Source organism: Rhopalosiphum maidis, chromosome 2 (genome assembly GCF_003676215.2).
Source record: "Rhopalosiphum maidis isolate BTI-1 chromosome 2, ASM367621v3, whole genome shotgun sequence".
Lineage (NCBI taxonomy): Eukaryota > Metazoa > Arthropoda > Insecta > Hemiptera > Aphididae > Rhopalosiphum > Rhopalosiphum maidis.
Window position 1 is genome coordinate 65,142,947 of NC_040878.1, and position 11,372 is coordinate 65,154,318.

The window sequence follows — 11,372 nt, forward strand, 5'->3', positions numbered from 1 at the left end:
TTATAACAAGTATTGAACTTGGGAATAATTTTTTGCCGAGATGTAAATTTCGATAGTGTCACAATTGTTATAAGTCGTATGTAGGTTTTGTAAGTAAATGCATCTATGCCGGGACGTAGTACTGTAGTGTATCACATATTCATATATATTCACATAAATAGTGTCTACAGACTACGCGTATGAGTAATGAGTCAAGAATATATTTGCATATATACGTAAATTTAATATAGTTTTTAAATCATATTTAAAAAATCATAGATATTAATTGAAATATTTACTGAAAATATTTGAAAATCCGCACTTGTTGTTATTATACGTAAATTAAATCAATAAAATATATAGTTTAATTTCCACATGAAATAAATCGTAAGAGGTATTTTTGTATTAATAATCGAACGATATGAAAATAAGGTTCAATCATTGATTTTAATCAAACATAATATAATATAGGTGGGTAAAAGTGATTTTTGAATTTATTTAAAAATAAAAAATATTTTTTCGCAACAGTCCTTCGTTCAGAATTTTTTTCATAATATACAATATGATATAATATAATATCATTTTATTTAAATTTTACAAAAACGATGCATTTCAATTGAAAAAAATAGTTTTTGTGAATCTAACCACTTTAAAAAACCGGTCTTTTCGTTCTCGGTGTACCAACGTCCAACAGTAAATGTACTAAGTGTTTTAGAGAATTCTACCATCGATAAAATACCATCTTTTTCAAATAATAATAATATATATATTACATAACCATGAATCAATTACTGATCATAATTTATTCAGCTGATCAGTGTGTTAAAACTACCGTCAATTGAAAAAAGGTCGCCCAAACACATTACAATGTTTTAAAATCACTCTCCCAAACGTATTATGCTAAATTGCCCAAACCAAGCACATATACAGTAATCAAATGTTTAAATTTTTTGGTAATTAAAAAGTTTAAAAAACAATCAAAGAATAAAAAAAGCCAACGGCACGCAGTGTTCCCAAGCGGTCACCCATCCAAGTACTAACTACGCCCGACGTTGCTTAACTTCAGTGATCGGACGAGAACTGGTGTATTCAACGTGGTATGGTCGTTGGCGATATTCCAGTAAAAATTAATAGTAATTAAATAATGTAATCGAATGTTTAATTTTTTTAGTGATGATATAAGACGAAAACTGAATTCAGTTAATTTTAAATATTTTTAAAAAATACCAAAAAGCAAACACAACACTAAACATAAATGTATAAATTGAATTTTGATTTTACAGTAAAACATACTTATATACTTAGTTAATTATATACTGGCGAATTTTTAAAAATTGCAGTGTGTTTGGTTGACCCCTCCCTCCACGAAATATTTTCGATCAACGAGGAAAAAATTGTTTTATTATGTTGCGGTACAATTTGTATTGCTAAATCTTGCGTCAATGCGAGCGACTCAAAACATTTCTTTGAAATAAAATTTCTTTATTGCATAAAGTGTGTACATTAATTTAACATAAATTTAGATACAGTCCACATCAATTCTAAACAGGTGACTTCACTCGTCTACCGAAGAAACCATGGAGTTCAATACCGAACATTCACATAACGTTTGGTGAAACCGAAGCAACCGAAATTGAGTACATTCCTATGAAAGTTTTAGTAGCCGAGGTTGAAAATGGAATAAAACCGGCCTATGATGTGCACGTTTATTCAGATCCAATAACCAACACCAGTCATGGAACCACCACTGAACGTAGACGCCGTTCGTGGTGGAAACGTACAAAACAATTCGTACGTCGAATGTTTTGTTGTGCGTAACATAGCCTATATAGTTTAAAATATAATACAGTGTAATTATTTGAACTTGTACGCAGTTATAAGTTATATATATATTATATATTTGAACCTAGAAAAGTACTTTATGGCTTAATGGTTTAGGTTAGGTAAAAATAATTTTTTATTGTGTAATTAAAAAATTTAAAAAAAAACAAAGAAATAAAAAAAGCCAACGGCACGCAGTGTTCCCAAGCGGTCACCCATCCAAGTACTAACTACTACGCCCGACGTTGCTTAACTTCAGTGATCGGACGAGAACTGGTGTATTCAACGTGGTATGGTCGTTGGCGTTGTTCAAGTAAAAATTAATAGTAATTAAATATTGTAATCGAATGTTTAATTTTTTTAGTGGTGATATTAGACGAAAACTGAGTTTAGTTAATTTTAAATATTTTTAAAAAATACCAAAAAGCAAACACAACACTAAACATAAATGTATAAATTGATTTTTGATTTTACAGTAAAACATACTTACCTACTTAGTTAATTATATACTGGCGAATTTTTAAAAATTGCAATGTGTTTGGTTAACTTCTCCCTCCACGAAATATTTTCGATTAACGAGGAAAAAATTGTTTTATTATGTTGCGGTACAATTTGTATTGCTAAATCTTGTAACTAAGTATGTAAGTATGTTTTACACGAACGGCGTCTACGTTCAGTGGTGGTTCCATGACTGGTGTTGGTTATTGGATCTGAATAAACGTGCACATCATAGGCCGGTTTTATTCCATTTTCAACCTCGGCTACTAAAACTTTCATAGGAATGTACTCAATTTCGGTTGCTTCGGTTTCACCAAACGTTATGTGAATGTTCGGTATTGAACTCCATGGTTTCTTCGGTAGACGAGTGAAGTCACCTGTTTAGAATTGATGTGGACTGTATTTAAATTTATGTTAAATTAATGTACACACTTTATGCAATAAAGAAATTTTATTTCAAAGAAATGTTTTGAGTCGCTCGCATTGACGCTGTTTAAACTATAAAGTTATATTCGCAACTGATTAGAAAACACAAATTACAAAAGGCACCGATAGACTCATCGCGGCACGTACAACAATAAATATAAAAATATGATACAAATGATACGACACAAATGAACAGATAATATGTTGCGATTAAGGCTTTAACATACCAGCCGCCTTGGAACGTTACGTTTCAAAATAAGTAATAATACAATACGTATAAATGATATTATTATAGAAAAATATGAATACAATACAATATAAACAAATATATAATGTTTTTAAATGCCAAAAATTAAACAATAAAAATATAAAATAATAATACAGTTTAAATAATTTAGTGTTAAACATATAGATAGAATATTTTACAAATAGTTTAATTTTATAATATATTTTATTAAATATCGTCAAAGGGTAATGGACATAATTTGCGGATGCTTCTTTTACATTCCCAACCTTGACCTGTTACTGTTGCTACTCTGATTTCGCCATCACCTCCTTGATGTACTTCTTTAACTCTAGCCATCCGCCATTGAAGGGGGGGTAAGTTATCTTCGCGTATCATCACTACGGTACCCGCTTTGATTGACCTTCCTTTGTTCTGCTTCCATTTCTTCGCCTCCTGAAGTTGATTCAAATATTGTTTTGACCAATGTGACCATATTTGTTGTGTCAAACGTGACATTTGTTGCTGTCTACTTAAGCGGTTCGCAGTTGTACTATTATTTAAGGCAGGCTCAGGAATAGCGATAAGCGATTCATCGGTTAAAAAATGTCCCGGTGTAAGACATGATAAATCTGACGGATCTGTTAAAAGCGGTGTTATTGGTCTAGAATTAAAACACGCTTCAATTCGTATTAAGTTTGTGTCTAATTCTTCATAAGTTAAGGACGCATTGCCCAACGTTCGGTACACATGATGTTTGATTGATTTAATAGCAGCCTCCCATAAGCCGCCAAAACTAGGGGAACGTGGTGGTATATAATGCCATTTTATTCCGATATCGGCTGTGGTACTATATTGCTCGATTTTTCTCCGAATAAAATAAGTCGTAAATTTCACGTAAACGACGATTAGCGGCAACAAAATTCATAGCATTATCGGAATAGCTATCGAAGACAATTCCTTTTCGACTTACAAATCTACGCAATGCGGTTTAAAAATGACTCTGTTGTAAGATCGCCAACTAATTCAATGTGAATAGCCTTTGTTGCAAACCAAACAAAAACACGTATGTAGCCTTTAACAAGCGGAGAATCACGCCGTAAACTAGTTTTAATCATTATGGGACCTGCATAGTCTATACCACATTTTGAAAAGGGGCGACTTGGAGTTACGCGATATTTTGGCAAATCATCCATTATAGGTTGAAATACGACAGGTCTTAATTTAAAACATGGTATGCATTTGTGTACAATGCTCCGAGCGATATGTCTGCCGCTTATAGGCCAATATGTTAAACGAACAGCGGCTAAAAGAGCTTGAGGTCCGCCATGCATAATTTTAAGGTGTTCGTTTTCAAATATTAATTTGGTAAATGTACTACGATGCGGTAATAATATCGGATTTCGTTGAAAAATATTTAATGCGATAGCATTTCTTAATCGACCGCCAGCCCGTAGAATACCTGTTTCATCTATATAAGGACGTAATTGACACAAATTACTTTTACGCGGTATCGATGTTTTATTTTGTAAGCATCGTATTTCGTGTGACCAGCATTGTAATTACACTATTTTAATTAAGACATTGCGAGCCTTCGCATATTCCTCTGCTGTTATTACGCCAGTTAATTTTTTTTTGATAGCCGTATTTTTATCAAGTATGTGTAATTTCACATTATGAATAAATCGACAAATGAGTGCAACGACTTGGATTAATTTCGATAGCGAAGAAAATCGATTAATTATAAAATTGTCGTGATGTGTTACTGACGATAATGCCGTAATTGTTCGCCTTTGTTCAGGTATAGCTGTTGCAGCAAAATGCGCGCGGTCAAATGTCGGCCACTCAATTGCTTGCGATTTCAGCCAGTCAAGACCACTCCACCATAAAATGTCATCACATAATTGTTGCGGGGTGCATCCTCGCGATATTATATCAGCTGGATTAGATATAGTTGTTACATTCTGATATATTTGTGAGGTCTTGGATTTCTCCGACACGATGAGCTACAAAGGTACTCCACTTAGTCGATGGTGATGATATCCAAGAAAGAGCAATTGAAGAGTCCGTTCAATAATATTATCTCTCGATTTCAATATTAAGTTTCGGAATAAATTTGTTTGCCAAACGAGCTAATAATGAAACAGCACATAATTTTAGCCGAGGCAATGATATTATATTACCTTTAAAGGTGTTACTCTGGATTTAGCGCATAATAATTGAACGTCGCATTCGCCCGTACTTGAAACTGATCTTATATAAATACATGTTCCGTAAGCTTTAATCGAGGCGTCTGCAAAACCGATGACGATGATCGGATCTTCAACGCATCACCTGCACCAGACATAAGTGCATAATTGGGAACCGATCCATATTGTTTTGACATCGAATCGAAGAAATCACGGCATACTTTTTGGGGCTCGCCGTTTGCAAGTGAATCAAGTGATTTGTCGCTGGGCAGGCCGCAGCAGACGGCAATCGGTTTTCGACGTCGGGCGTAATATTATTTTGTTTTATTAATGATTATGTATATAGTTTATGATATGCGTTAATACACTCGTATTTTACGATAAATTTACGTTATAACTTACAACAATATACATTCAGAACAGAATAATAAGTTATTCGACGTAGGTATTGTTTTGTAATAGTAACACTGTAACAATAAACTGTACGACCGCAATAAATAATGTTATTATTATGAAAAGATTTCAACGTTCTACATATTATAATTATCAATATTAACAGCCAACAATATATGCTTTTAGTTTTTAATGTTTTTATACCAGAAGTACATTTTAATTCGAATATTAAAAATAATGAACTAAAAACAAGATAGGATAATAATCGGTAATACAAAAAAACGTCACAACGGCTCTGGATGACGGTGCAATGAATTTTAAGACTGTAGGCAAAATTGCGTGCGCCATGTACACAAAGGTAAAGTCTAGACGAGCCGATATACGCGCGGTTTGCAAGAGGCGACGGAACGCAAAAAACCGACCGTGCGGCGGCACAAAAACGACTTGTCCCCGTGTGTTCGACAATTGGTAATGTTCGAGCGCGGAACGATTTTGCGGCAATACATATAGTAATATCCACTTGCACCGGACACCACAGTGTGTGATGGCGGAGATAAATGTCCAGCAAGCCCTCCCCCCACCATTGTCCGGCGACAGCTCGTCTGCCAGTGACCGTACCGTCGGCCAGCCCGGCGATCTATAGCCTTTGAGCTTTGTCTTTCGCGAACGGTTGGGCCCGCCGACACACCTATCTGTCCGCCCACCGTTATTGCGCACCGTTTTGTGCCGCCGCCCAAAAACCTTGTGGTTATTTTTTTTTGTACCGAACGGATTTATTTTTGTGTACGTTGGTCCCGTGGCTTATTCACGTCTCAAGCTGACTACAATGACGGTCATGAAATTATTTAAATGTTATTTGTGCTGTGCCTTCCCGTTAGCGAGTCCCAATTGTGAAGGACTTATACGTGTCGCCTACTTGCCGTATACCAGGAAGGTGCTGCCAACCAGGTCGTCTTTTCTTTGTTATTTATATATATATCGTTTTGTAATAGATTTATTTCGTTATGACTATTGTCATCGCAAGCTGGACACCCATAGAAAGGTGTTCGGAGTATTATCAGCTTATTATTATTCCCGGGGCGGCCTATAATCGGTTTAAATTTAATTATTTATTATTTTCTATTGGTCTAATATACCTATTTGTGGTGTGATATGCACCCGTGTTATAATTACGTGCTATTATATATATATATATATATTTGGGTAACCCATTCCGCTCCTGTCATAACATATACGCAAGTCGTTGCCGATAACCGCCGACAATCGTAGGATCGGTAACGGCGTAATCAGGTGATTCTCCGACGGTTTTTGTGACAGACTCGTCATCGCGTATACATGTAAAGATAATGCTACACGAGCAATCGGATACGTGCGCACACAACTGCAGTTAATAATCAGTTAGCATCAGTATACAAACGGCGACCGATACAGCATCCGGCATCCGAAGTGCAAATGGTATTTTGCGATAACGCAAACAGTGTGCAATTATACACAGATACAATGTCGCCGATACAGTAGTTGACGAACCGGCGATGTACTATGTATTTGCGGTTCTTAGCTAAAGCCGTCGGATGGGACGGCGGCGATGCAGGATCGGGGTTACGAGCAGGAGCCTGTAGGAGGCACGGGGTCTGGCGATGTGTCACCAACGCACGTTCTCCGGCACCCCGCGGGTTGGCTAGTCCGCGGGTGTCGCACGCTCGGCTGTAGACGCGTTAGACCCTCTCTGCAAGGCGGCCAGTCGAACGGCGTCCGCTCTTTGAAATCGCGCGGCACGACGGCGACGGCGACACGCCGGCTAGCGGCACCAATAGTAGTTATGGCAATCGTTACTAATTTACGATAGCTCGAAAACTGATCGTTACGTAACAGTGCGACCGACTGCTCGGTGGACACGAAACGTCACACCCAACGGCGTATACGCATGTATAGTTAGAGCGCGACTGTACTGTTGTACTGCATTACGCGGTAAAAAAGTAACGACGAACGGTAGAAAAGTTGGCGAGCGGCGATGGAACAGCCGGACAATAATGATAAAAACATTAAAAACGTACTAAAGCGTTGAGTACGTGTCGCACTCGGACGCGCGTCAAAGTAAAAACGGCCCGGTGTACGTTTATGCGTCGCTTCACGGGCGGAGGCTATGGCTGAGGTATGGGTAAATCGTGGACGCGTAAAAATAACGCGGCGACCGATACAACAGCAGATCCGAATGGCTAATGGTATTTTGTTATCGTCGAAAAATACAACGTCGTTGTCGGAGACGCCTCGGCAAGATATTTGTAAAAGTAAGAAAAAAAAAATAAAAATAAAAAACAAATATCGCGTGACATGGGATTACGGGAATCACGACCAATGGCCCAACACTATGCCTTTGAATGCAGTGATAATAATGTCTATGGTTGCGGTGGCTCGACGGTATACTGAACGAGACCCGTACATATGCTATACATATATCCTGACTGTGGCTGTCGGTGACGACACGTCGGTACATATTATATATTTATTATAATATACGAAAATACTGTGGTGACGCGGAGCGCATTAATTTGCGTCGGATTGCATTCTGAACATGTTATATATGATATTAAACATATCAATCAGGCGCTTGCCTCACCGGCCGGTAATTTAATTGTGATTGCCGCTTGCCTATGAAAAATCTGTGGTTGGAACTTTGTCGTTAACCGCGCTTTTACAGGGTGGAGTTATTACCCTTTAACGTAAAATAATTTTTTATTTCTCACAGACCTATAGGCTATGGTGATGGGGTGGGGAGAGAGGGTTGTAACCTAAAAATGAGTTCAAATGGGGGCGGATATGAATCCTTTAACGTTTAACTCGTCTTTCCCGTGAAAATACCACTGGAGGAGTGTGGAGGACACGTATATCGAGAACGACCGCGTACATCACCTACTGCACCTTACATGGTGCGAACTTTAAATTGCACGTTAATACACACGCGCCATCGATAACACACGAGGTAGACGCACGAACGACTGGTATATTATATATTTATATGTGATCACTGCAGATGGCAATGCAGTTTACGTACGAAGACGAACGGGGAATCGTCGGGTGGTTATGCATTTTAAGCACCAAAACGATATATTATGATTTTGAGCTTTTGAGTGTATTGGTACACTCGTCACTCAATCAACACTAATTAATTTTTAATTGTGTGTATCATTTATTTGTTCAATACTCATAAAACGTTTAAACGATTATAATCTTCAAACAAAAATGAACATTATTATTACCAAAGATCTAACATTATTTTTCAAAAGACTTTCAACTAAAAATATCCATTCAGCTATATATTATTATGTTCTCGCCTTCTCGACTAACGGTATACTTATTACTTACTCCGAGTGTCAAGTTAGATCAGCTGCAGATAGTGTGTTAAAATACTTCGATTAGACATCATAATATTATTTTACTTACTATTAATGTGTTGCTCTATACGCATAAATGTAGTCAAATTGTCTGTACAATGCGCCGGACAAGCCGAGTAATGCGATACACATCATAATGTATGACCATTTTAGCTTTAAATACAGACGTTATTAGCTATATATAGTTACTATACAATATCAATTATTTTATCGATCATTCGTTACCATGGCCATCTGTTAACGGTTTAAAAAAAAATTAATTTTATATCTTTTTAAGAGAATAGGGTATTTGTTAGATTAATGTAGCATATTGGCAGTAGCGAAGAAAGACTCGTTAGCGCCCCTGGCAATCTTGGAAAAAGTGATTTTTACCAATTAAAAAAATTGACAAATGTACATAATATACCTATGTATTAATAATAACAATAATTAATGGATCACTAATGGAACAATTTGGCAATTTCATTATTAAATTCACACGTAGTGTACTAGTATGTACAAATGAACAAAATCACTCACATTTAAAAATGTTTATAATGAAAAAGAATAAAAATCACTACTTTCGTAGGCACACTTCGCCATACTCTTGCTAGCGACCCTTGCCGCTCACTACTTAATCATCAACACATCGACTATCGTTGGAGCCGGCAACACACACATGACACAAATATTATACAAATTAGGTACCCGTTTTTTCGACATTTTATATGCAGTATGTATAGTGTTAAAGTTTGTATACAAACAAACAGACAGCGCAAATCGTATTTTTATTTCTAGGTTTCTTTATTAAACTAAATTAATAATAGTATTGTATTATTGGTACAAATGGTACTGTTACTTACATATTTGTTAAATTACTATTATAATATGTCTAGTTTTTAGTATCTTGTGATTTTTTTAAATATAGGATTAGGCGAATCAGCTGACCAGTGATCAGTCTGCGATCTGTAAGACCGTAAAACACGCGTGCTTATACATAATTTCGTGAGTAATATTTATTTATTTCAATTGTTGTACTGTTAAAATGTATAGATTAAAAACTCTAGAGTATTTTAGTTTTAAGAGTTCAGATTTAATAGCTGACTGACAGGTTCGTCTAATCTAAATATTTACAATAAAATATTGCTTCATCATAGATAGTTATATTTATTATTGGTTTGTATATTATATATATTGTATACCTATTATTATATTATATAATAAGTATTGTTTTAAAATTAGAAAAGTGTTGAATTTAAAAAAATAGTAACCGGAGGAAGGATAGATATTATGTTTTATGCAACGTAGGTAATTACTTTTTTTTTCAAATAAAAATTTTTTTTTCTATTAACTATATTAATTACAAAATAATTATATTTCACAAACATAAAAACTTGCGATGTACCTACTTAAGCATTTAAATATTTGAAATACCTATATCCTAATTTATAATCGAACATTTTTTGTTATTAATCATTTAAAATGGCTGTTATTATAATATCAAAACGTATATTTAATTCATTACGTTTTGATATAATATAACGCACGTCGTTATGTGGTTTTAAACCAAATTATTGTCCGTACGCGTTAACTTGGAAAAACGGGTACCTACGGTATGTCAGAAACTCACGTTGACGTGACGCACATGCAGCAGTATTGCAGTAACACTGTAGCGTAAGCATTAAGCATAATTGCATAATATTATTATATATTCAGTGAATATTATTCATCAAACGGTGGAAGGCGGATTCACGATTTCGTTTAAGACCTGTATGTATTATTGAAATGTTGACATACCTCTTGTGTCTTGTGATGCTAAAATTGGAATATTAGTATTGATAAATTTTGAATGAAACGAAGGAGTGGAAATGTGGATACGTCATATTACAAATTGATCAATTACGACTTACGATATTGACACTTGCAATACAATACAGTAATTTAAAATATAGGCGTGAGTTCTAGGTAAAAGGTAAATATGTTACCAATCAAAATTTGTCCAAAACATAGGTAGCAAGGGAAAAAAATATCATATAATTGATAATTAAAATCATAATATTCCATAACAAGTCTATTAATATACTATATTACACATTTATTTTTTAATATTTTATAACGAATTCGAAAATTGACCACTTTTATCAAAGTATTAGTTATACATCATGAATATAATATAAACCATCATAAAATGTTACAATTACTAAAAATGTCTTAATTCTTGCACTTCTTTTGTAAATAAAAAAAATAACTGTGTTTCTTAAGACTTTTTAGTTACAGTTCTTGTGAACTACTTACCTATATTAAATTTTCAAAACCTTAGCTATAAAAATTGAATGTACCATAATCATATATTTTTAACTTCAAAATAATTTCATAATTTTGACAATTTTTATCATTATTGGATCAACCCATTACAAAACTTAATGGTAAGAACTTTATCTGCGTTCTTATGTAGGTTTTTTAGGAGTACAA

The 11,372-nt window shown here is 34.9% G+C and overlaps 2 non-coding genes across 2 annotated transcripts; both read right to left on the reverse strand.

Moving 5' to 3' along the window:
- Positions 1-971: 971 nt before the first annotated feature.
- Positions 972-1,090, reverse strand: LOC113555361. The gene has a single exon (XR_003405384.1). It is a non-coding gene; the product is annotated as a 5S ribosomal RNA (ribosomal RNA).
- Positions 1,091-1,982: 892 nt separating this feature from the next.
- On the reverse strand, positions 1,983-2,104 carry LOC113555319. The gene has a single exon (XR_003405344.1). It is a non-coding gene; the product is annotated as a 5S ribosomal RNA (ribosomal RNA).
- Positions 2,105-11,372: the final 9,268 nt, after the last annotated feature.